Raw genomic sequence first — 25,600 nt, 5'->3', positions numbered from 1 at the left:
TAATGCCATCATCTAAGTGATAAATCGATGAAAATGAGAACTTAGTGATTAAAACTCCTCTAATTCTCTTAATTTCGAACATCAACGTACAACTAACATTTCAAATAAACAGCTCAAAGTAAAAGCAGATTTTTTAAGAGCCCAAAAGTTTTGTTTCCGTTGCTATGGTAATCAAACATAAACTAACAGGCAATTTTACATCTGGCATAACGTCTGGTGATATTAGTGTATTAATAACTGCTCAGAATTTCCACTAAAAGTTCCCTGAAATGTTTCTATTGCTTGTAACGAGTTACTAACGTTTTTCTATTCTCATCTACTATAGAGTCATGATTATACCTGATTAACTAATTTAACCTGTTATACACAATTTATTTTGTCACAAAGTATGCAATATCTAAAGTTAGAAATATGTTGTATTAATAATAGTAATGCTAAATGCGTTATTTTTATAAATTACGGTTGTTAATAAATTAAAACTACTATAAAATATAGCCTTCAGTTTAAATTATTAAAATAAAGATTTGTCGTTAAGTACTTAGTATATATCGTTAAAAATAATATTTTATTAATAATAAAAATGCAATAAATACTCGGTGTTATAAGTCCTATAATGTAAATGCATTTTAATTTCTGTATTTAGATGTATCTCTAAAAAACATTTAAATTTTGAAGAAACTTTTTCATTGGTTCTAAATCGCGAATTTTTTATGTAACACATTTACATTTTGAAAGATAAATCGAAAATTTTATGTTATGTTTAATGATAACATTCCGTAAAATAGCTATTTGCTTGGTCATATTCAAGATCAACTGAGAATATTATGTCTCATGCAAAGGCAACACTGGTAGGCACTCCGAATGCAACTTTAATGTTGCAACCTGTGGGCCAAGGCGTGGTCAGAAAGGCATTTTAGAGAAGTACGACAGTCAAGTAGATTATAACGTTTCACTTGTTAGTGCAAGGATAATGCTAGAAAAGTATTGGAGACTTATTGCGAAATCAATTATCCGAAACTTTTCTTTATACTGGTGTAGTAAAAGGCGTTTAAAGAGGAAGACGATACAAGTATCTGCCTAACGCTAAGTGGCTAGGAAAAGAAAATGGTACATCAATATTTTCATAACATGATACGGAATTTTTCTAAACGTACGTTGATGATGCTACACGTGAAGATACGCCCCATGAAGATATTGTGACGGAAATTAAAATGAGAAATGCTGTTTTTGAAAATTCTTCTGCTGCTGATGATAATATTGAAGGATGGAAAGCGAACTTTATGAAAGTTCATGCATGGAAAGCGAACTTCTTACTACAGGGAATTCCAAAGCTGCGATGCGTGCCGTTACAAAATTTTTATTCACACAAACTATAGAACCGAAAGCAAATGTAGTCTTTCCAATTTTTTGACGAACGTATGGATAAATTTTTTCTTCAGTCTGCATCACGCCAGCAGACAATATATATATTATTTCCGTACTTAGAAATTAAGTTAAAGGTAAATCCCAAAATAATTTTTGTTATTTATTGTTAACATTCTTTAATTTTTCTGGAGAAAATGATTATTCATAATAATAAATTTATATTTTAAATGGAGATGTGTAATTCGAGGAAGAGTCTCAACCATTGATCTTAAGCTAAACAATTTATCGTGTAAAATTATTAACATATTGGGAAACTGAAAATGAACAGAAAACTAAGTTCCGAAAAACTACTTTAATAATTGTGCGTAATGGTAATTGCAATCAACCCATAATATGATTATTTTAATTAGAATTATTATTTACTTCTCTTATTAAATGCGACAATGTTAATCAATTTTTTATGATTCATCCGAGATTTTTACACTTTTCCTGAGACAATAATTTTTTCTCATCGGATGAGATACAGCGAATTGCCAGTTATAACGAATTAAATTTTCAGTCCCTTAAAATTCATTAATAGCGGGTCGATTGTAGTATCCAAACAAGATCTAAAGGAATTTTTTAAGTTATAAAAGATCGGAGAAAACATAAGTTGAATATATAGTGCAGTATATCGCATGAGTATATAATTTCAACAATAGCAAGTAATGCCTGTTGATAACGAAATTTAGTTGAATTATTTTACAATATTCAATGCATTCTGCATGGACAATCTTAATAAAGTTTGGTAATCAGAAATGACCTCTGTCTATGCACACCATTTTAAATAAAGACACTTCAGTCATTTCTCGGCAACATAATTAATCTTTCATTTGCCATACAGGAAAAAGGTACAATCACCCACACTGTATCTGGTTAAACTTCCATATTGTATATCAAATTATCTCATTAATAGGAACGCTAATCTGTAATTAGAAAGGAAATTTCCTGTTGTTTAGCATTAAGTTGATGCTTAGTGATTGGATTCCTTGAAACTTTCCAACGTTTGAAAGGGCGATTTTTTTCTTTAATGACTTCCAAAATATGATTAGGCAGGAAAGTATAAGAAGTCGACGGAATAGTTGTCGAGACTGAATAATTGTTTCTGGAATTCTATGACTGAGTATGGTAATACAGTAGTAGTGAGGTAATAATGTAGCATATTCAATATCTGCAATATTATGTAGAAAAGCATTTGTATTGATATGAGATTAAAGATCTTTAAACTTCATCCAATTAACTCTTTTGCACTGAGATGCATTGGGAGGATACATGCCAGAGAAAACAAATAGAACAAGCAAATGATCAGAAGACTTCCGGATGAGGAATTTGCGTAGCATTTTTTTAGACGAGGAATGTCAAGAACTTCACTACAGACATTAATGTTATATCATGTAGGAGATGAAGACCAATAATTTCGATTTTATTGTGAATAGCTTCATTTCCCTCTTCCAAAATGCTTCCATTAGCACAGTGGTTGGCAAACCGTGGCTCTTTGTCTCCTTGTGTGTGGCTCTTGTACAAAATAACACATGCGGCCGCACACACGTAAAAGCAAGAAAATCTTATAAATACAACAAAGGCCGTCAAATTTTACACAAGGATGAAAACAAATGAGAACATATTCGCCAATATTATCCTAAGAAAATTTATTTTGTACTGATTTCGGTGTTTTGATTGTACTGATTATACATCAAATTGTGCTGTCGTAGTAATTGTCATAAGCCAAATTTTAAGTAATGAAATGTTTTGAATAAATATACCAATCAACGGCAGTTTTAACTTGAATGAGGAACCAGGTAAAGTAAAAATTAAATTTAGTTTCAAAACATTAAGATTTTTAGCTTCTAGACTTTTCAAATTTGAAGTGTTTTAAAATGCCTGAAACAAAACTTGTCCTAGCAACTGAATAAAATACATGGACGATTTTTGAGCTTCAAATTGGAACTTCAAATTCAAAACAAAAAACTTCAAATTGGAAATGTCTCTTGTTCTAACATAGGTAGTTTGACACAAAATCGCACTTTTTCTGAAATAATATATCAATTTTTTCCATATTTCGATTCTACGACTCAAATTATGCCTAGTTAATAACTTTTGTAAAATTTGGAACGAAATTTATGGAGAAATTAAAAAAGTTATCTTCCCACAATTTTTTCAGTTTGCGCCAAGTGCCAAGTATAATTCACTTGGCAAACTTCTTAATATATGGCAACCAATTTTCCTTTCCCTTCCATTATGCTGGAGCGGAAAAAAAGGCACCTCGTTCCTACCTTTTTACATTGTGCATGTGATTGGGAAAAAGTTACATCGTTCTTGTTTTCAAATAATTTTAGCAAAGTGTCTAAACACATTTGAAGTTTTATCGCTTTCAACAAATACGCCAAATTTCAAAACGCGCCAATATATAAATTCACGTATATCTTTGGAAATTTTGAATAATAAATTGTAATTTTTTTCAGGTAAGCTTAGAAATACATCTACTTTAAGATGGTTGTAAAATTTTTGTAAGTTATAATTCAGAATTTTTTTGAAAAATTTATAAAAATTATTTAATACAAATGTAAAAAATAAATCATAAAAAATGTGCGAATTTCATATGGAGCGAACCTGAATTTCGAAATGTGAAAGGAAGAATCAAATAAGTTCAATAAAAAAAGAGAAATTAATAAATATATACCAAACTCAATTAACAATGAGTACCTAAAATTCTGAGATCTATTTTTTTTAAAAACTACTCGTGCGATTTTTACAAAAATTGGTAGCTTGGTGTAATTTGAATTGTAGAATTGAAATATGGAAAAAAATTGCTATGTTATTTCAGGAAAAGTCCGGTTTTGTTTCAAAATACCTATATTAAAACAATGCTATATATAAATCTAATACATATACTAAGCCGCGCTTTCGAGACATGAAAAACGCAAGTTGAATTTCGTCAATCGGTTCAATAGAACGAGAGATATAGAGTTGTCCCCCCCCCATCTTTTTTTGTGCAGTGTACACCTAAGGTTCATCTATTGTAACAACATTTTTCCATTTCTGTCCAGATAAATGTTTCTCATAAAGAATTTTGCAGCGCATTCTACATTCGGAAATATGTCGTGGAGAAAGACTACGACAATGCAAATTATGGTTTTTTTGCCTCTGTATGATTCAAATCAGCATCAATCATTTTGTTTACAGTTGACATGAGATTTTTAAAGATTTTGCAACTTTCCTTTCAGTTGGCGGATTTTCTTTTAACGTTAAATATCTTTCTTTTGGAACATTCAGAACATTTAATTTTTTTCGTTGGATGCGTATTTGAACAATTGTTCCACTTGAAGCTAAATTTTGACGTTTTTTCCCTCTGTTGTTCACATCATTACCTATCGTAGCTTTAGATATTGGAGAAAAAAATAGATGCGAATAATTTACTTCGAAAAGAACATTTACTTAGCCCTCCATCCAGTGCTTCTTTAAAGCGAAATTTTTCATGAAACCAGAAAAGAGCAGACGATAATTCATACTTTCAGAAATATAGCTGCTGTTAAAAGAACAAATTCTAACAGAAGAATTTCTTTACGGCAAAGCAAAATCGTCTAAAAAATGTGCGAACAGCCTCTATACCTTACCCTTTTAACGTTTCATTACTATTTTCCCCAACAGGATACGTTCGTTTTCACCTTCTTCCGCCCATTTGGTTCCATATAAAATGGTTACAGCTCCTTTATCCTCTGCAAATACTTTTTCCCCCTCCTGATTAACAGCGATATACAGTTAGTCAATAAAGTCTGCGTACATAAAGAAAAGTAATATCAAATTCAAATTTTAAGGTGCGAAAAGGGTAGTTTTCAAGTTTTATTTTTTTAATATTTAGTTTCAATAAGGGACTTTGAAATTATTTAACTGTAATATTTTCATATCTAATAATTTATGCACACTAATTTTTAAAAGATAAGTGGCCAGAAATCAAAGCCAATAAAGTTTGCGTACGATGCGAAGGAGGCGGGGGATTTCTTATCTAACTTTTAAATTTCAAACTTGAAAATGCAAAGAAGGTTACACTTTCAAGGTCATTGACTTCCGAAGGAAAATTTCACGTTGATTAGAAGTTGCTATTTCTATTTTCTTTGACGAAAATGACAACCAACAAAGAAATTCTTTTAGTTACGAGACAACTAATTATCAAATTGAGAGATGAAGGTAAAACTCTTCGTTATATTGGTAAAACCATTGGAAAATCATTTTATAGTGTGCAAAGAGTTATTCAAAACTATCTTGACACTGGTAGTCTTGCTGTAAAACCAAGATGTGGGAGACCGAAGAAGCTAACGTAGAGAGAAGAAAGAAAAATTCTTTTACGAATTAAACAAAATCCTAAACTTTCTGCTGCAAGCATTGAAAAAGAAATTTTTTTAACTAGCAACAAGGAAATTTCTCCTGAAACTGTACGAAAAGTGCTGCGAAAGTCCGATTATCATGGACGCAAACCTAGGTCTAAGCCATACATTTCCGAGACAAATGGAAAGAAAAGAATTGCTTTTGCCAAAACATATTTAAACTCTTCGCAGGACTTCTGGAACAATGTAATTTGGTCAGATTGTAAGGATCTTAAGTTTTACTAACGTTTATTTTATTTTAAATCTTTACTATCACTTCTTATTTTCTACTTCCGGCCAGAATTATAAGCGTGAAGGTTTTTATGCAAAGTTTGTCTGGCGAACGCCAAGTATTTAAGTGTGGCCTTTTTGCCAAGCGAAAGAGAGGAAGCAGTGAGTTCGAAGCAGGCCGCTTACCTTAGAAGTTACGCAGTTGCTATTTGCCTTCCAGGCCAGAGGTTTTAATCCTCTTAATAAATTAAACGTATTGTAGTGTTCACAGTCTCTGTGCTACATACGCTTCCTGTTATTATAAGGCCAATCTTCCACGTGTGTTATTCTAAAGTTAAATTAGAGTTTAGTTTTATTTTTTATACCTTTTACGTTAGACCCCGAGTGGAGGGTCATTGTATTCCGAAGTACGGAAGTCATTGTATATAGAGAAAAATAAAGGCTTTTGTATACCCTTCGTCTGTATCCTGTCTACTTACTACAATTAGTGAACATAGCTTTAGTAAGCTCTCTGTTCCTAGTCAGGTCATTGTATGTTTCCGAAGAAGGTTAGAAGAAACATTGAACCTGATAAGATGAAAGTAAATTTACAATATTTAAAGTTAATGGCCACCCTATTGTATGGAGAAAACCAGGAACAGAACTGAATCTGAGAAATTTAAATCCAACTGTCAAACATGGAGTTGGCGGTGTGACGATATGGGGGTGTATGTCGTCGAAAGGAGTTGGAAATTTTCACATTATTGATAAAGTCATGGATAAGTATGTTTATCTGGATATTCTGAAGAAAAATCTACGAGACAGTGCCCGAAATTTAAACTTTTCTAATACCTTTATTTTCCAACAAGACAACGACCCGAAACATACAGCTAAAACTGTGAAGGAATATCTCCTCTATCACACTCCAAGACAGTTACGTACTCCTCCACAGTCACCAGACCTCAATCCAATCGAACATTTGTGGGCAAAATTGGAGAAACGAATTCGAAAACACAGTATTACGTCGCTAAATAAGCTAATTAGTAAATTGCAGGAAGAATGGGCGAAATTTACGTCGGATGACACTGAAAAACTAGTTCAGTCAATGCCCAGACGTCTGCAAGGTGTTTTGAAGAATAAAGGATATCCTACAAAATATTGAAGTAATGTAAAAACTTATATTTTACTTTTTTTTTAAAAGTGTACGCAGACTTATTGGAGTAAATTTCTGAGTTTTTTTGACAAAATATATTTTTGAAAAAATGTAAAAAGTATTACACTGATATTATTTACTTTTTATTTAAGCTTACAATTTTAGCTAATAGAAAAAAAAAATGCAATGATTAAAATACATTTTTCTATGCTTTAAGTGTTTTTTAATTTAAAATTTAGTCTGTACGCAGACTTTTGTGACTAACTGTATGTCTGATCACCTTCGAAGCCATCAGAGTTTTTATTCAAAATTCAGGTCATTCTAAGATTCCTCTTGTGAATAAACTTACGTCAGAAAGCATTATTACAATTTCAAGAAATTCATATAAATATTGTATTATTAAACAGAAATAAGGGGAATACAGGCAGATCATTTCAAAGATTAGCCAGATTTTAAAATGACTCCCTGTCTGACTCTCAAGCAAACCCATAAACATCTACCCAAACTTAAACATCTACCCATCTCGAAAACAGCTTTTGTCTAAAGCCATGTAAAGACGGTAAAGATCCTTCAAACAGATCTACAAGTCTGCTTCTATCCATGGCTGCAGTATTCGACCGAAAAGAACAGGGCCCCACTTTGGCAGCGGGCTTAAGATAGCTGAATACTAGTAATCTGACTTTGGTTTGAATCCAGGCGAACGGACTGGATGCATGGTTAATTTTCGTAGTCTTCCTTATGCGTAACGTGAATACAAGCTAGTTTAACTTAGAAAATAATCCACGAATGTATCCCTTCCCTTAAGGTAGATGCCCTCATATACTTTGCTGTATTCAAATAAGCTAATTTAAGAACAGAACACATTTTTTTACATTAACTTCCATTTACACCAACTTATTTTGACGCACACCTAATTCTTCGATTTACAGGAAAAGATGCATTTTCTAACAAAAAGCAGCCCTCGTTTGTACCTGGAAAAAAAAAAGTTTGATAAAGTATGCCACTGTGACTTTCTTTTTAAATTCATCGTTTGAAGTTGTCATCTGGTTATCATCAAAACTGTCTGTAATTATTTAGTGTAAGAATGAAAATTGGTTAGAATTCTACTAACTATTTATATCTATCGCATCTCAAAATTTTCACTTTGGGCCCAGTTTAATACCGTTTTCGTACAGAAGATTTTTGAAAAATTCAAACAGTATCACAACTGTGCAATAAGCTGGAGATATGGAAGTTGTTGTCAAATAGTTGAAGTCCAAAAATGTAGTTACAGTATTTTCAAGAACAAAATTCCCTTTATTATAAAATAATTCCAAATATGAATGCAATAAATGTCATAGAAAGGACACTAATAGTTTTTTAAAAACATAAAACCAATTATATACATGAAACAGATAAGAGTTTCACGAATGGAAGTCCAATGCACCTCTGCTGTCCTGTTAAACATTTTAGACGAAAAGCTCACATTTTCAAATTTGAATTCACATCGCATTTCTATTGCACTGAGCATACTCTATTCTAGAGACAAAAGTCATAAAGCAAATATGAATACTTACTAATAAGGCGCAGCTCCAATCGGAATACTGATTCCAACAGACAGTTTAAATATCATCATTACCGATTTTGCTCTATGCTGCTCCTGTACCGGCAGCTTCCACCAAAAATCGCAGAAATAAGTCACAAATTTTCCAGAATAAAAGTTCCAGATTTTCCTAACGATTTCTCGGAAAATCTATGATTCATTAGTTCCTAAAAATTACTTCTATTAACAATGGCATGCCAAGCTTTGTTTAAAATTTTTTTGGATAAATGCGAAAATGTCATTAACATCGTCAGTAAATATGATAGTATACAAAAGAGACAAAAAATTCATTTCTAAAAAGGACAAAGATTTCTATCCTTATAATGGCGTCACTGCACATTGTCCGCAATCTGAAAGACATCCCTAAATGACTTATAAGCAAACAAGTAGTAATCGTCTTACAGTGGGTAAAAAAAGTATTGGAAATTGCCTATAATTGATCATATTAGCTAGCAAAGAAAATGCTTGACAAATTTAGGTGAACACAATGAACACAGAAGGTAATAAACACGCAAATCTAATGAAACTTTCGTTTTAATATGCCTTTAGCACAAAATATACAACAAAAACGTAAATTTACATGTCAAAAAAGTATTGGCAAGATCATACAGCAAAATGTGAGAACAAAAATTTAATACATACTTTGTATTCATACCTCTTGCATTTATAACAGCTTGTAATCTATTTCTCATAGAGAAAAACCAACGTCTTGGTTGTACTATTGGGAATTTTGTGCCATTATTGCAGGAGTATACGCTTAAGTTCAGCTTTACAAGAAATTTTACATTTCCGGACTTCTAGGTCCAATTTGTGCCATAAATTCTCAATTGGATTTATGTCAGGGGATTGAGGTGGTGTCTTTAACTGACGAGAAACGTTATAGAGTAACTTCTCAAGTGTGAGGTTCTCTGCAAACTTAGGGTTATTGTCCTGTTGAGACACGAATGATGTTCCTAAGCCAAGTTTTTGGGCACTGAAATTCAAGTTATAGCTCAATATGTCAGTGTAAGTACTTGCTGTCATAATACCATCGATGAAGCACAGGTTACCAACTCCGTTTGCTGCCATTACAGCCCCAAACTACCACGCTCCTTCAACCATATTTCACAGTCAGTATTAAACGTTCTTTTTCAAGTTCGGTGTTTGGATTTCTCCACACATATTGTCGTTCACCACCCCCTTAAATGTTAAACTTCGATTCGTCGGAGAAAATAACTGTGTTCCAAAACTCGTCTGATAAATTAACATGAGATTTTGCAAAATCTAACCTTTTTCTCCAGTTTATTTCTGAAATGAAAGGATTCTTTCTAGCTGCCCTTCCATAATAACTCCCTTCAGGTATAACATTCCGTATAGTTTGTACACTGAAAGATTTATGCGAAGTATTAGCAACACCTTTGGCTAACTGCAGCGCACTTATTTTTGGGGGTTTCCTAACCTCTTTGATAAAGCCCGTTTTCCCTTGCAGAAAGTATCTGAAAATGTCCACTTGTAATATTATTTTACGTCGATCCTGTCTCGTTGAACATTTTTACAACACTTCTAGCAATGAATCAATTAATATTATACTATCGTGCTATAGGAATACAACTTCTAGCTAAGTTATATTCCTATAGCACGATAAGTTAAACCCTCATTTGTGAGCTGAATAATCATGTTTTTAACATCAACATCCAACTCCCTCGACTTCAAAGCCCTTTTATCACAGTATTAGCAAAATAGCGTGTTAAAAGTTTTGAAGTAGCATCCAGACTTTATACTAACAGGGTTTCATATCAGTCTAAACACGTGAATTCAACATTTAAAAAAAAAAAAAAAAAAAAAAAAAAGTGCATAGCAGTTAGAATTTTGCCAATACTTTTTTGACATGCAAATTTACGTTTGCGTTGAATATTTTGTGTAAAAGGCATATTAAAATGAACGTTGCATTAGATTTGTGTGTATATTTCGTCCTGTGTTCGTTATGTCCAGCTAAAATTCTCAAGGATTTCCTTTGCTAGCTAATATGATCAATTATAGGCAATTGCCAATGCTTTTTTTTATCCACTGTGTATACCAAGTATTTATTCGAAACAACAAAATTCTATTTCGAAGTTCTATAAGTAAAAAACTGAAGAATATTAAATCAATAAATACTAGTAATGTCGCATAAAATGTTGCGAAATTAATTAGTTAAAAAAGAAAGAAACTATATAGAATTAATATCAACCAAGAGATTAATACCAACCATCTCTTTCATATGCATATAAACTTTTAAAATTATACTAGTTTAATTAAATTCATTGCAAAGTTCTAGTTATTACAGAATTTTCAACCATATGGTTCCAAAATTTGCATGAAAATCAGATTTCTGAAAAACATATACTGCATACTGTTCAGTATGTTGCGCCCTTCTTTCGCTTCATATATTTATTCTGAGCACGCACAAGAAATGACGCATTAATATATTCACAAAAATATTTTTTTTTTATGCCAAGAACCCCAAACACGAGTTCGGTTATGAAAAAAGAGAAAAATAAGGACGCATTCTTCGACTTACATACGTTTAGACACATTTTAAGCTAGAAGCGAGCAACTTTTTTGCCAGTAGGATATCACAGCAGGAGTCGTTTGCTTTGAAAATCCTCAAACAACTCTGCAATTAAAACAGAAGTTGAAATCATAAACAAACGCACATTTTTAAAAAAAAAGCATTTAATTTTTGCAGCCACGCAGCGGTCCAGAGCTGTTGAGGGCTTTTCAGTGGTCTCAGTATCAAATAGCATGCAGGCCGAAAATATACGATCGGAAAGCAACTGAATGACCAGATTCCTTCCCCCTTTCCAAACTGAAAAAACTTGTTTTTAACAAAACACACTTGTTAATTAAATTAAAAAATTTTATTTTTTAAATATTAAACGAAACGCAAATAAACAGTAATGATAATAACGCAAAGGAAAAAATTCCAATTTGAATTTATTTTCTGTCTGAAACTTAAAGGTTTGCAAGAAATTTCCGCTGGTTACAGATTTTAATACAAAGCTAATAATAGCTAAATATTACATATTTAGACGGACATTTATTAAAAAAAATTCTGTGTGTTTAATTAGTCAATAAAGAACTCCCTTATACTAAATCTAAAGAAATTACAAAAACCTTTCAAGTGAGACAAAAGTTGAGAATCAATAATGACAACCTATTAACCTTTCTTGTATTTATTTTCTTCGGTGCATGCGAGAAAAATACATGTAATTGTATGTAAATTCTAATTATAAACTTCTTTATCCCTTACTACAGCCTGATACTTAATGACGTTTCGATTCTGATAAAGGCTTTAGTCTGGGAGAGGAATTACTAAAAATTATCTTCATCTTGTGTTGTCTGTTGTGACTTATCTCATTTTCCTTACAGTAACATCAGAATTCCTTACAGTATCATCGTGGGAAAGGAGAGCAAGAACCGGGCTCTTCGTTATCTCAGTCGGCTTCCCTAAATACTGTCTGGGCGGCCAATTACCTTCATTATGGATTATAGATGCCCATCGGTCAATCGGAGTCTTATTAATTTTCAAATGAAACATTTTTCAGCTTTGTGTGAAAATAATCGTAACACAACTTATTTACTTTTTGACAGATGCGGATAAAAGTTAATTAAATCTGTATCTTCAAATCACTGCATAAGATTTATATCACGTTGTAAATTAATTAACTCCATTTATAGATTTTCGGGTGCCATAGTCACGTTAAATTCTTAAAGAAAACAATGTAAACTCTAACTTCAAATAACAAAATTTTTGAAATTTACACAACATCATATTTTCAACAAACGCATAACTGAAATACATTTGCGGGTCATAAATTAAAAAAAATAATAATAATGAATAAAATTGCTTCGAGAGCTGCATGCGACCCACGTGCGGTTAGTTTGCCACCACAGCCTTAGGTGTTCTGCTGAATTAGATGCAAATTTTAAATTTAGAACGAAAATAGAAATATACTATACTGGTATTTTTTCTTCCACAAAAACATATGTATATAATGTTTTTACAGAAGCCAAAGCAGAATTTCGTGTCGTTATAGATATGTGAATAAGGAGCCACTAAAGCTTCTTTAGTTTAATAAGTCCTGTAATCTTCGTTCCAGCTTCGTTTTTGCATAGTTCCAAATAGGCAACGCCAGGAGCTGCACAAAAACGAAACTACACAAATGTATTCTTATCTCCACGGACAGAGGCAATAGAGGCCCCCTAAGCGTCTTTCGTTTGAGCCGCTTCCTCGTTCAATTTTCCTGCAACCCGAACACTTTCAAATCGTTAATGATAAAGACCATCAGTGATTATTCTGCATTACTGACAATTTTACATTTCAGACTTACTGTGAAAATAATTTTCCAGTTTCTGGAGACATGATGCGAAAACGCCATTACACGATATCAGGACCCTCTGTAATTCATTAGATGTCCCAAAGAAATCCAAGAAATGTTTCTGCTTTATTGCCATATAATCAAATGTTTTTCCATGCGCAAAATGGAGTTAGTTTTAAGGGTTAAAACGTTCACAAAGCTTCTGAGGACAGCGTTGGCTACATATCCGTTTAGTTACAAATTAAATTATTTAATGTATAGTTACAAATTAAATTATTTAATGTATTAGTTAATGTATCTTGCTCTCATGTAGTATAATATTGAATACCATTAAAAAACAAGTAAACCGTTTTAAATTGCATTTCATTCTGTCTAAAATTCTGTGGCTATTAAAGCAAAAATTGCTTTAATATGCAGTTGGAGGCTTTTTATACTAGCCATTGTATAGTCGTTATAAAAAGTATCGATTGATATACTAATGAGCCTGTCATACGAACAAGATACATAGATATCTGTTTCCAAAATCAGAGAAAAGTTAAAAATTAAGCATTCACCTATACAGATAAGCACTGTAGGTTTTTCTAAAAAATGAAAGGTTCCGATAGATTTTTTTGAATCGAATAATTCATATTTAACTTAATATTTAATGTATTTAGAAGCTCTCCATACATGGTACAGCTTAACAGAGATTAGCATAGTTCCTTTAGCTTGGGTAATTTTCATGAATATTTAGATAATTTTATTTAATAATTAACTGACTACATGCTTAATATTAAGCTGAAATCAAAGTTTATTTTTAAATTAATGAAAAATATTCTCAGAGAGAAACATAAGTTCTATAAAAAAATATAAAAAAATGTTATTTCCTTTCTATACATATTAGGGGGAGGCGAAACTTCAGGAAAGTACGAGCCGCATGTTAGGATTCAAGAAACTATGAGAATCGCAATTAGATATCTTAAAGTCACAATTCCTTACTTAAATCACTTTAAAAGTAATGCAACAGATTTTTGTAAAAAGAAATGTTTGAAGTAAGTTAATGAGAATTTCGCATTTTTTATGTAATTAATATGGTTGCATATAAATAAGAACTTTCATTTCTCTCGGTGTTATATGCAGAAAAATTTGTTTCTATGATATACAGCTGTGAAACTAGCGGACGACGCAAATGTACATTTCGGACAGAAAATTAAGCATTTTCTTCCTGTTTTCATTTCTTTCCCCTTCTGGTTATAACTGTTGAATGGTCTTAGCAGAAATGTGCTAACATGAACAGAATTATTTGTAATGATCTTTGAGAGTACCAAAACGTAAAATCTTTTCATCTGAGGGAAGAATAAAGCAACAATTTTTTAAATTGATCCAGAGATTTTTCTTAAATTTTCACTATCATGCGTTCGCCCGGAAAGCGTAAAATGTGTGAAATGGTATAGTGATAATCAAGAAAGGTTTGTTCGACTTTGGTTATTAAAGCAAAAATTGGCTATATGCCTAAAGAGAGAGGTACCTTCTAATAAAGACTTTCCATCTGAAACTGCCTCATAAATACGCTGTTTGAAAAAGAAATGTAACCTCTTTGAAATAACCTATAAATGTTTTTAGGATTCTATACAAAAATCATAATTTAGTTTTTCTTGTACAACTAACACGAGAACCGACATCCTTCGATCTAAACAGCATCAAATAATTGATGCGAACTGGAGTTGCATTTTATTTTTTAAATGAGGATAAAACATTTAGATGTTATTTTTTAAATAAGGATAAAAACATTAGTTATATTTCTCAAATCTCGCTCTTCTGAAGAGAAGGATTTAAATTTCCAAAATTCGGAACTTAGCGCTGTTTCTTAATCCAAATATTTAAGCCTGAGCAAAAATAATTACCAAACATTTTAACTGAAAATTTGGAAAAGGGAGATCTACACATTTTAATTCAATAAATAATGTACGCGATGGTAGAAATTTCAATGGCATCTGATTCACTAAATTTACCCTGTGACGGCCCTGAGTACCACACTGTTTCAGCATAGCATACGAAAAGAACCTTTCAAAATTCTCACTAAAATAAATCGACGCATTCTCGAAATTTCTTGAAAACAACTCTCACATCGTCTCGATAATTCTGCATGTAGATAACCTACTGCAAATAGCTCTTGCTGTTTGCAAGGTTTGATATAGTAATGCTTTGATATGAATTTGATTATTCAGGCTTGGTTGCTGAATTTGGAACCGTTCATTAAAATTTGAGCTGCTAATCAAGTATGTTTATCAAAGTATGTTGAGAGAATGAGCTCAAGATTTTAATAATTTCATTTACTAAATTTCATTCGCATCTTTTTAATAAACATAATTGGATTTTTAAAAAATGCATTCTTAAACCTTTTTGCATTAAATGCAGATTTTAAACTACTTTATTTAAAAACTTAAATTAAATAATTCTTTTTCTTTTTTCATCTTATTTTTATTTGAAAGATTTGAGAGAATTGATATTCGCTAAATTCAGAAATCTCAATATTCGAATTCAAATTCGAAGGAATTCAGGATTCGACTTACATTTAGCGTTTTCCAATGCAAATTAAAAATTATACATAATCATAATATTTCTTTGGAAAATTTGAGATACATCATCGTAATGCCAGTAGATGTAGGAGAGTCAAACACAATAAAAACAAAGTTTCATGGACTAGATTTAACTGAAAAATATAATAGATTAGGATTATTAGCTGTGCAAAGGAAGATTCATCCTAAATTCCTATCAAAATTTCTTATAGACGTTGTATTTCAGAGAGATATCTTAATCAATCTTTTACTAATGACGGGTATTTTCCGATATATTACGAGAGATAAATATTGTACATGTCTTTTCTGTAGACTAGATGCTGATATTACTAATATCATTCTGAAATCCACTCATTTTCAAATTATCACCAATGACCCCATAAAAATTTACAGTGTGGACTAAATAGGAAAATTGTCAAGCGTAATTAAATGTCATCTATGTTACTCATTAGTTGTTTCAGTTGAACAATTCTGCCGTTTATACATAAGGAATATGCCTTTTACTAGATTTCCAATTTTTCCCTGTTATGTAATTTTTTTACACGCTATGCCATACCTTTCTGTGTAAGTCTCTTTGGCGCTGGACCAAGTAGTTTTCAGATTTGAAAGCGCCACCACAAATCATCCGATCAATTTCGGAGATGTACTTAGATATACCGTATAAAAAATATTGTCTTAATTTTTGGTAAGCGTTGATGGTGGGACCAGTTGTATACATTTGCAAATTTTACAAATTACAACTGAATATCTGAAACAAAGACAAGAGTCCAGCTGAAATCTCTATAATACAGCATTTTGAAGTAATGAAGGTATGAAACGTATTCTGCAAGTACCTGGGGGTTACTGCGAACACTATACTTCAAAATTGAAAATTTGTCTACGAAAACAGCAATAATATTTTACAGTGCACCGAGTGAAATTTATACTACACAGACAATAAATGGAAATACAGTCTTCCGTTGAGCTAACCCGCTTTTGTGAAAAAATGTGTCCGAACTTCCGAGGTGATCGAAAACCAAGAAGACCAAAAATATGGATAGAAAAAGGAAATATGATACTTGAAACGGGGTAGAAATGAAAAAGATCGTCGATCAACATGGGAAACAATATCTCGAACTATAAACGACATCACAGCACCGGATTTAGAGAAAAGCTTTGTAAGTAAAGAAAGCGTGCGCCCTTATAGGTTATTTACTTCTCACGTAGGGTATGAGATACCCACTACCCCGAATGTTTTAATGTTCCTTCCTAACCTTTTTGGGGAAATGTATGAGTCCTCATATAGCTGACTCTAAGGTCATTTGGGTTTTCATGATGCGAGTAGATTCCAGAGTTCCTTAATTACTTTTACAGAAGTTACAGAGTTCCTTAATTACTTTTACAGAAGTTACAGAGTTCCTTAATTACTTTTACAGAAGTTACCGAGTTCCTTAATTACTTTTACAGAAGTAAAATTTCGTTTTTGATCGGAATGTGAGGTACTTCGAACCTAGAAGTCCAGAGCTGTATCACTACCTCTGCTACTGTGACAGCTTCTTGATCCGGAATAGGATATGCTTCAGGCCACTTGGTGAAATAATCAGTGACAACTAGGATGTATTTTATTTTAGTAGTTTTCCTATTGAAAATAGCCATAGGTTTTTAACTTTGTTCCATCTGCTATGCATGTTAATTACTACTGTAAACATGGGCTTTATTCATGGCCTGTATTTCTAATTTGACCAGATTTAATCTTTTGTTTCCACAGCTCTATTGTTTATCAAGTTCGTCGGTGTTTCATGCAAATTTCCAATATTAGATACTGGAAGTTCTATTTTTGCCTCATAGCAGTAATATACTTGTGAATAATTGTCACTTTGTGATCTAGATTTTGTGGCAATTTCTGCGCAATTTTTTTTTCTATCGTACTACGAGATTTTTTCTGTTCATGAAGCGACTGCATCAACCAACTGTGACTTTAAATTATTTGCCTGTTCTGAATTGGTCCCTGATCACTTCAATTCACAACCCCTAATTATATTTCATGTAGCAACATAGCAATTCTGCCTCTGTTGTTGTGCCCATTCCATAGCTATACCTCTCCTCACTGAAAATTTTTTATTGCCATTTTCTTAACCCATCTCCATTCTTTATCTAGTCTCTTCCCATCTTCTCTGCTATACCGAAAGCCCTTGCAGCAGTACAGTTGTTCGATTCTTTAGCATGTTTTATAACTTTTAACATGAAGCTTGCATTATATTTCCTTCTTTTCGTGCGTTCCATGATTTTGCCCACACTTTACAAATTTTACAATAATTGCACTTACAGTACAAATTGTTTGAACGCACGAAAATTGTTGGATAATTGCTACAAAGACAATTGTTACAGGTATATGTGAGTTCGCGATTCGGCACGTGCTCCTATAGGCAGTGCTGCCTGGTGCAAGAAAATAAAAGTTCCAGATGATAATCGCTGATCTAAACTAAATTCATAGGCCATTGATAGGTTGGAGTGGTCTTATAGGACAGATATATGCTAAAACTTTGACGCAAATTTATATCTCGCCTTATCTGCATATAGACTTCTCATCGGAAATATGCAGCAATTCAATATGGCAAAAAAGACAGGGGCTATTTGCCGGAAAAAAAAGGTTGCCATTTTTAGAAGAATTTTCCAAGAGAAATTGTCTATTATTTGAGTTTATTATAATACAGAAAAGTTTTAAGAAAACCGGAATTTCAAGAACAAAAATGATTATGAATATGATTTAATCTGGATAGATACTGAAAATAATTATATCAATGAATCCACAGCTTCAAGCAAGGAGATACTGCACCACACCAAGAAAACTAGGAATTCATTACTGTTTTACCACGTCGCGTTAAAAATAAGATATTTATGTCTTGCTTAATGGTATCATTTGACGAGTGGTGTGTGCGCATGGATGTGTAACCAACGCAACGGTCTAAAAATTTTGAAAATTTCGAATTTAAGAAAAAGTTTCAAACTTCAAAAGCAAAAATTCTATATCAGGCACATAATACACGGAGTTAGAAATGTTCTTGTTATAGTTAAAATAATGATTAAAATGCTCATAAATATTATAAATTTAATGTATTTAAAATTATACTAATTAGATAGATTATTAAAAGGAAATTAACCTAAAGTGATATCAAGGACATTGTTCTGAAAGCCTGTGAGTTGAGAGACACTGAAATGGGGCCGTGCAATAAGTTTAGATAAATTACTTTACAATATAATTAAACCGAAGAGGCCTGTAGTCCGTCAAATCACTTGATCATTGGTGACCTACGATTTGACGAATACTGGCAGTTATGTCGAAGGTCACTGGTGGGGGACGCTTCAGTAAATTTTGATAGAGTTTTGAAATAAAATTAAACTGAAGACACCAATGTCGTCAAGGTCATTAGTCACCGATGACTGTGAAGGCCACTGATCAGTTGCTTAAGTCACCGATGTTAGGCAGTATGATGTTTCGTGCACATTTGCCAAACAGAGTGGATGCTAAATGCTTGGTAGCGTTACCTAATGTGACATAATGAAACCGTAAAGTTAAGTAACTAAAAATTTGAAAGTTTTTTGAACGGCATCGTGAAGGTGTGTCTAACGTCAAAAACTGGACATGCTCATTCATTCTCCACCGTTTCATTAAACATGATTTCGGTTAAGCGAAGTGTTATTATATGGAATCAGAATGTGCATTCTTGATATAAACAGGAAGCTTACACCAAAACAGTTGGCATGATGATACCTAAAACAACTACTGATTAAAGAAGCTATTTTTGTGAAAAGATTAAACTGGATTGCTTGAATTACGACAAAGACACGAGGGCTATCTGCAGAGAGTACGGGATGCTTTCATGAAGCGCTTTTTAAGGGAAATTGGCTCATATTCATGGTACACATTAAAAAAAAGCTACAAAAACTCACAAGCAACCAGCCTCGTCACCAAAATTTAAACTAGACTAGAACTACGAGTTTTCAGACTGTTCGGTGGCTGAAAGGAGCTAATTTTATGACAAAAGTCCGTAGAGCGCAGACAATAACAGATTTATTTGTATGTGTTACGTATTAGAATCTGTGTTATTTACATGCTGAAATCATCTGAAAGTTTCAGATTACAGTCTAACACATCGAAGAAGAATTTATCATTGAATACATAGAAAAATTTAAGTGTAAATTTTTTTAAAAATAAATATAAAAATGCCTTGCTTTTGTCCTTATAACAATAATGTGTATATGAGTCTTTGCCACTGAATAAAATTAAAACTTCCCTTAAAAAATCCAATTTTAAAAAAGCTCCGACTTTTGTATTTCTTTTTGGAATATTACATGGTGTATACAGAAAAATATCAAAATGCTCCTGGCACATTATCATTTAAACGAAGTTTTAAAAATAAATACATACTAATCTTGCAGTCTATACTTTGCTACAAAATTTCATCATAAATATTTCATCATCATTTCATTAGGGCTTCAAACGCAGTGAGCAGAAGGAATAAAGTTAGAAATTTTGCAGTCAAGCTGTGAGAAAGCATGGCGTTGGAAACGTATTTTATTTATGACACTTAAGTCTGTCATCTTGAAAAAGGGTTTACGACTCAAAAGTTTAATAAAAATTTATCATTAAAATTTCGCGAAGAAATATATAATTAAAAATTTTAAATAACACTTGTTGTAAAATGCTGTTCAGAAGTTCAAGCAAGCAAAAGCACATTTTAAATTATTAATTTTATTATACTGAAGATCTACTGACTTCTCTTGTACCGAAAATAAAAAAAAGCTCGTATGCAGCACTAAACGGCAACAACGTCTCTTTTTAACGTATAGGCATTTCTCATTAAAAATTAATTTTTTTAAATGATTTGAAACTAAAAACATTGAGTTGTAAGATGATTTCACGAATATTGTATATCAAATGTACTTTACGTGAAATACGATTTCCATCAATGACATGTTCTTAGTTAAAAAAAAAAATAGCGGGCTCCAAAACAGATTTTGTCCCGAACTTTCAGTAATCGGGACCGGAGTTTAAATATTCAAACTGGTAAATTACTATGAAAATCCGACTAGTTAGTAGGCTACTAATTTGGCCAGAAGTTATCAATGTAACCGAAAACACCAGTTTACCGATAAAGATGAAACTTTTCCAAGTGAATTGTACGGTAGGAACAAAACCAAATTAGAGTGAAATTTTTGGAAGCGTTTTCTTTTGAATTGTTAAAAAGAATGAAATTTTTGTTTCAAACATTTCTGTAGATCAAAAATACGTTGATGTGCAAAATTTAATGAAGAAGCAATTGTACTTATAGCGGTGTAGGTATATGAAACTTATACTACAGGAAAATCTCAGGAAGTGGTCTAATGACAGGACAATGACACAACGAGCATACAAGGCCTTCAATTTATGTACTAAATATATCTAAATTTATTCTATTACTTCACACCGGTTACCTGTGGGTTGACTGCCGGTGCCTGTCAATTCACTGGTCATTGCAGATCAATGGCCTTGTGATCATGGGTATCCTTCGGTTTAATTCAATATTTTTTTCAGCCAATAACATTTTGACATTTTATTGTACTACATTTTGCAACCAATGAATGTTTTCAATGAAAAATTATATGAAATCTTGACTATCAAAAGGAATGAATGAGTGCTTAATGTCTTGCTACCAAATTATTTATTTTTTTCATTCTCATTTCATTATTTATTATTTTTGAAAAAAAAAAAAAGTTCTAAGCATTTTTTGCTTAAAATAGTAGGTACATGAAATGTACACAAATGTTAATCTACACAAAAGACTTGAGGAGATTGTTCAAGAAGAATTAAAAGTTATGCCTGGAATTACTACATGCTTTACTTCAATATTATTCCCCTTGACGTTTTGATAATAAACCTTTCAGACTTGTAATTTAGAGGTTTTAGCAAAATAAATGGCTGGAGGTAATTGTAGCGTGACGCCTGAAAGTGAAATGCAGTAGTCGAGTTTGAAACCAATATGTGAATAAATTATGGAGCTAAGGAAATCAATTCCACAGACAATAAATGAGAAAATTTTAAGAGAAAAGGAATTTTCAGTATCACATATGTTTGTGATTATAAATTAATCTGTACTAAGTAATTAGAGAGATTATTCCGATTATGATTTAATCTGACAAAACGCTAACATGGACGATGTATATGAATTCACTGCACCGGGTATGAACAGCAGGTCATCAGATAAAAAAATATGAATTCATTAATATTTTGATTCTATGTCGCAAACAGTAGATTTTATTTTATTTAGCAGTTTCTAATCGATTTTTACCGGCACAATAATGTTCTTTTTGTTTTAGAATATTCCTATGTATTAAAAATGGATTTCAAGAAATTCTGGATTTTGCAATAGCGAATTATCGGATTAAAACTTTATAATGTCGCAAACCGATTATTTTTTTCGGGGTTGCCGAATGTATTGAGAAAAGAAAAAAACTGCATGCATTTATTCTGGAAACATATTTAGTAGTAGAACATATTAGTAAATAAACTTATTCACAGTTAAGTATACTTAATTAATTTGTCCTTTGAAATCATCGTTACTGCCAACATATGAAATCATTCCAAATAAAGTTTAAACGTCTATTCGCTTCACATATTCCGCTCTTTTTTTTTTTTTTTTTCAAAAACATCACTCCGCAGAATATGAGTATTCATTATTTGTCCAATGCTAATATATATAGACTAATTTCATAAATGTTTTTAATGCTTCACCAGCCTTATTTTAAGCAATCTTTGTTGAATATGCATATACGTTACTTTCCGTTTCCTTTGCTACCAGCGCATTCAATACATTTTAAACTACAATAGCATCAGTTAACTGTCACAGCGTTTTCATATTTGGCTCTCTCAATGCATTCAATTACCTCCTTTCTAAAAGTAAACTTCCAATGCGGGGTTTTATCTTCTCAGCCAATGGTGGTCTCTAGAAAGTAGGGGAAAAAAGGTCCTTAAAATATTTGCAACAGAAAGGCCAAAAATTATTCGGCAGTTAGATGCTGTGCTTATATTGTTTCCAGTTGTGCATAAAGTGATGCTGATAAACAGCTTTTTCTTGAAGTAACATGTGTATAGAAATAACTATAATTAAAATATATAGGCAATTACATGCTTTTACAGTTAGAGTAGAAAAGACTTTTGAAAGCTTGCGGTACTGGCACAAAATAGAGAATTGAAATCATAATTTCTTTATATTTCCTGCCCAAAACTAATATGAGAAAATATAAATTTTGAAAATTGTCTCAGCAAATTATTAGTCATATTTGATTAAGGGATTTCAAATATTAGTTTTCTGCATATTTTAATTTCCAGGTTTTCTTCTTGAAGCATACGTTCTGAAGTACATGTTTTGATAAAACTGTATTTCAGATGTATATATCTACAGAATTTAATAAAACATGAAATAATCGGTTATAAATTATTATTATAATTAGAGTTTTCTTTTACTTCTTTTCCTATAAAATGCTTCATAGAAGAAAAGTGGAGTTTGAATTTGTGTGATTTTGAAGACACAGCTAAATGCTAATAGTTTTCAATAAATGTAGCGATTTAAGAAAAGCATTCTAAGAAATGAGTGACTAAAGTGCTTCTTGTACATTAATACTCAGATTTTGAGACGCTGCCCTATAGCATATTAAATCAAAACTGTAATAATTAGATAACAAAAGTAAATGAGGCTGTTCCATAAGGCAGATCAAAATAGCTTAGATCGTTGTTCTAGTATACAAGAATCTGATAGTGCTATTACAGATACAAGGAATGAAATGTGATTTATCGCATACATTATCCATCCACAGTGTCTGACTTATACAGGAAAAACTGAACATGTGCTCAGGGCTTTAGAGAAAAATACCAAATATTTCTTTTACATATAAATTAAGCAAAATTTTTAATTGTATATTTTAAAAAGTGTAGAAGAGAAGCAAGAACAAAATTTTAAGTTTGATATTTCAGTTTTTATGTCTTTCAAAAAACAGACAAAAATTGTTATCTCGTTTTCTCATTGTTGAGTAATGTCTTTTAATGAAGCCTCAATTCCTAAATGCAATTTATAGTTAAAAAGTCAGGTTTATTTAACAAAGAATTACCAATACATAGCGAGTGTGCTGCGGTAAAAGCTTTTGCATATGCAGAGACACCATGAAAATTATTTTTAACGTCGCCTGTATTAAGTTAAATAAACAGTCACAAAGAAATAATATCTCTAAGAGATTTAAGCTGAACTTATGCACTTTAATAACAGCTTTTGAATCCTCTTTTCTGTCTTCGTTAACACCAGGAGGAGATATAATATGAAAACTGGTTTAAAATACTTAAATATGACATCTTAATTGGTTTAAAACCTTAAAATAAAATAATTAAGATTTTATTTAACACAGCAATACATGCTTTACTTCAATATTAAACAAACTGAAGCTATGGAAATCATCAAAAATAAACAAACTGAAGCTATGGAAACAAAACATACCAAGAAGATGAAATAATTTTTCCTTAAATATCTTCAAATGGAAAAATATTAAATTACCAGGTTATTTCATGACTTGCTGTATGTAATCCACTTTAGTGATACTTATTGTGTTGAAAACCTCTGAAGCTGAGACGAAAATTATTTTTTCCACTATCCAATAACTATGTAGTGACTTACCTGTATGTCAGCTCCCTAACAATCAAATCTAAAGTTTTTTTCATTGCTCTATTTTTCTTGGCTTCCGTCAAAACAATTCGTCCAATTCAGATGTTTTAATAAATTTCTGTCAAAAGCGAATAAGTTTAAGCTTTCAAGTTTCTTAATGCAACTTACACTGAAGTGCGAACTATTTAAATTTGACAAGATACAGTTTAGCTACTAGTTAACTTTTGACCGCAAAGGATTAGAAAGTTCGGTTTTGAATTATATTAATGTAATTATGAATTATGATAATAATAAGATATGTATTAAGCCTCCCAGACTGTGTAGTGGTTAAGAGAGCTTACGGCGGTACCGAAGGGCCCGGCTTCGTATCCCAGAGAAGGCATGGATGTTTGTAAATGTATAGTGTTTTTGCGGCATGGAGGCACTCTAAATATATGGCGAGCCGAAAGTCCTCTCGTGTGGTTTGGGGAAGGGGAGGCGGGTGGGAGAACCTCGGACACCCGCCCGGGTGCTTTTCCTCGAAATTCGTGTGGAAATAGAAGTCCAATCTCTTTGGGGTTCTGGCAAACATTCTTCCATAAAATTCATGGACAAGACAACAACAACATATGTATTGCACAATTTATTTCAATTTAAAGATATTTTGCAGTTCTGTGACCTGATTACTTCCTCAGTGTGATGTCCTTTATTTTGCGATGTTAACATTTATTAATCTTGTTTTGTTCATAATTATTTATGATTCTTAGGTTTGAAAACTACATTGATATTTACAGAAGTCAGATGAAATTCCTTCCAACTGAAGAAATGTTCTTCCCTTTTGGTGAAACTTCGTACGTTGCTAATTGGCCGTGCTTTTAACAACCTTTTTTGAGGTAAAAGGTACTTTGTTTGTTTAATTAATTATTTCAATGAACGCAAGGGCTATGTGCCTAAGGGGAAGGAACACTTAGCGGAAGACTTTATATTGTGGATCACATTGAAAACAAATCTTTGGAAAACTACAAAAACAACCATATAGCCAGCCTCTTCATGGATATTTGAACGCGGATAAACGGGATGCTGTATGCAGATAAACCAGAGTACTGAACACTTAATAGTCGAATTATCAGTTTTCAGCGGTCTTATCCAATCTTCTTCTACTGGTAGACCTGATTAAATGGAAGTGGAAATTAGGGCGTTAGTATACGTTTAGATATCAACTAGTTACAATTATAAATTGTTTGCGGCTTGACGCCTACTCTTGTATTTGTTTGCAAGATAATTAATCTTCTAGCTTTAATGTTGTACGTTATTTGAGTTACGTTGTAAAGAGTCTGGTTTCAA

Source organism: Stegodyphus dumicola, chromosome 7, assembly GCF_044657685.1.
Source record: "Stegodyphus dumicola isolate Sdum_Otavi_A_Nest chromosome 7, ASM4465768v1".
Classification (NCBI taxonomy): Eukaryota; Metazoa; Arthropoda; class Arachnida; order Araneae; family Eresidae; genus Stegodyphus; species Stegodyphus dumicola.
The sequence above is the reverse complement of the archived record's forward strand: the minus strand, read 5'-3'. Positions refer to the sequence as shown.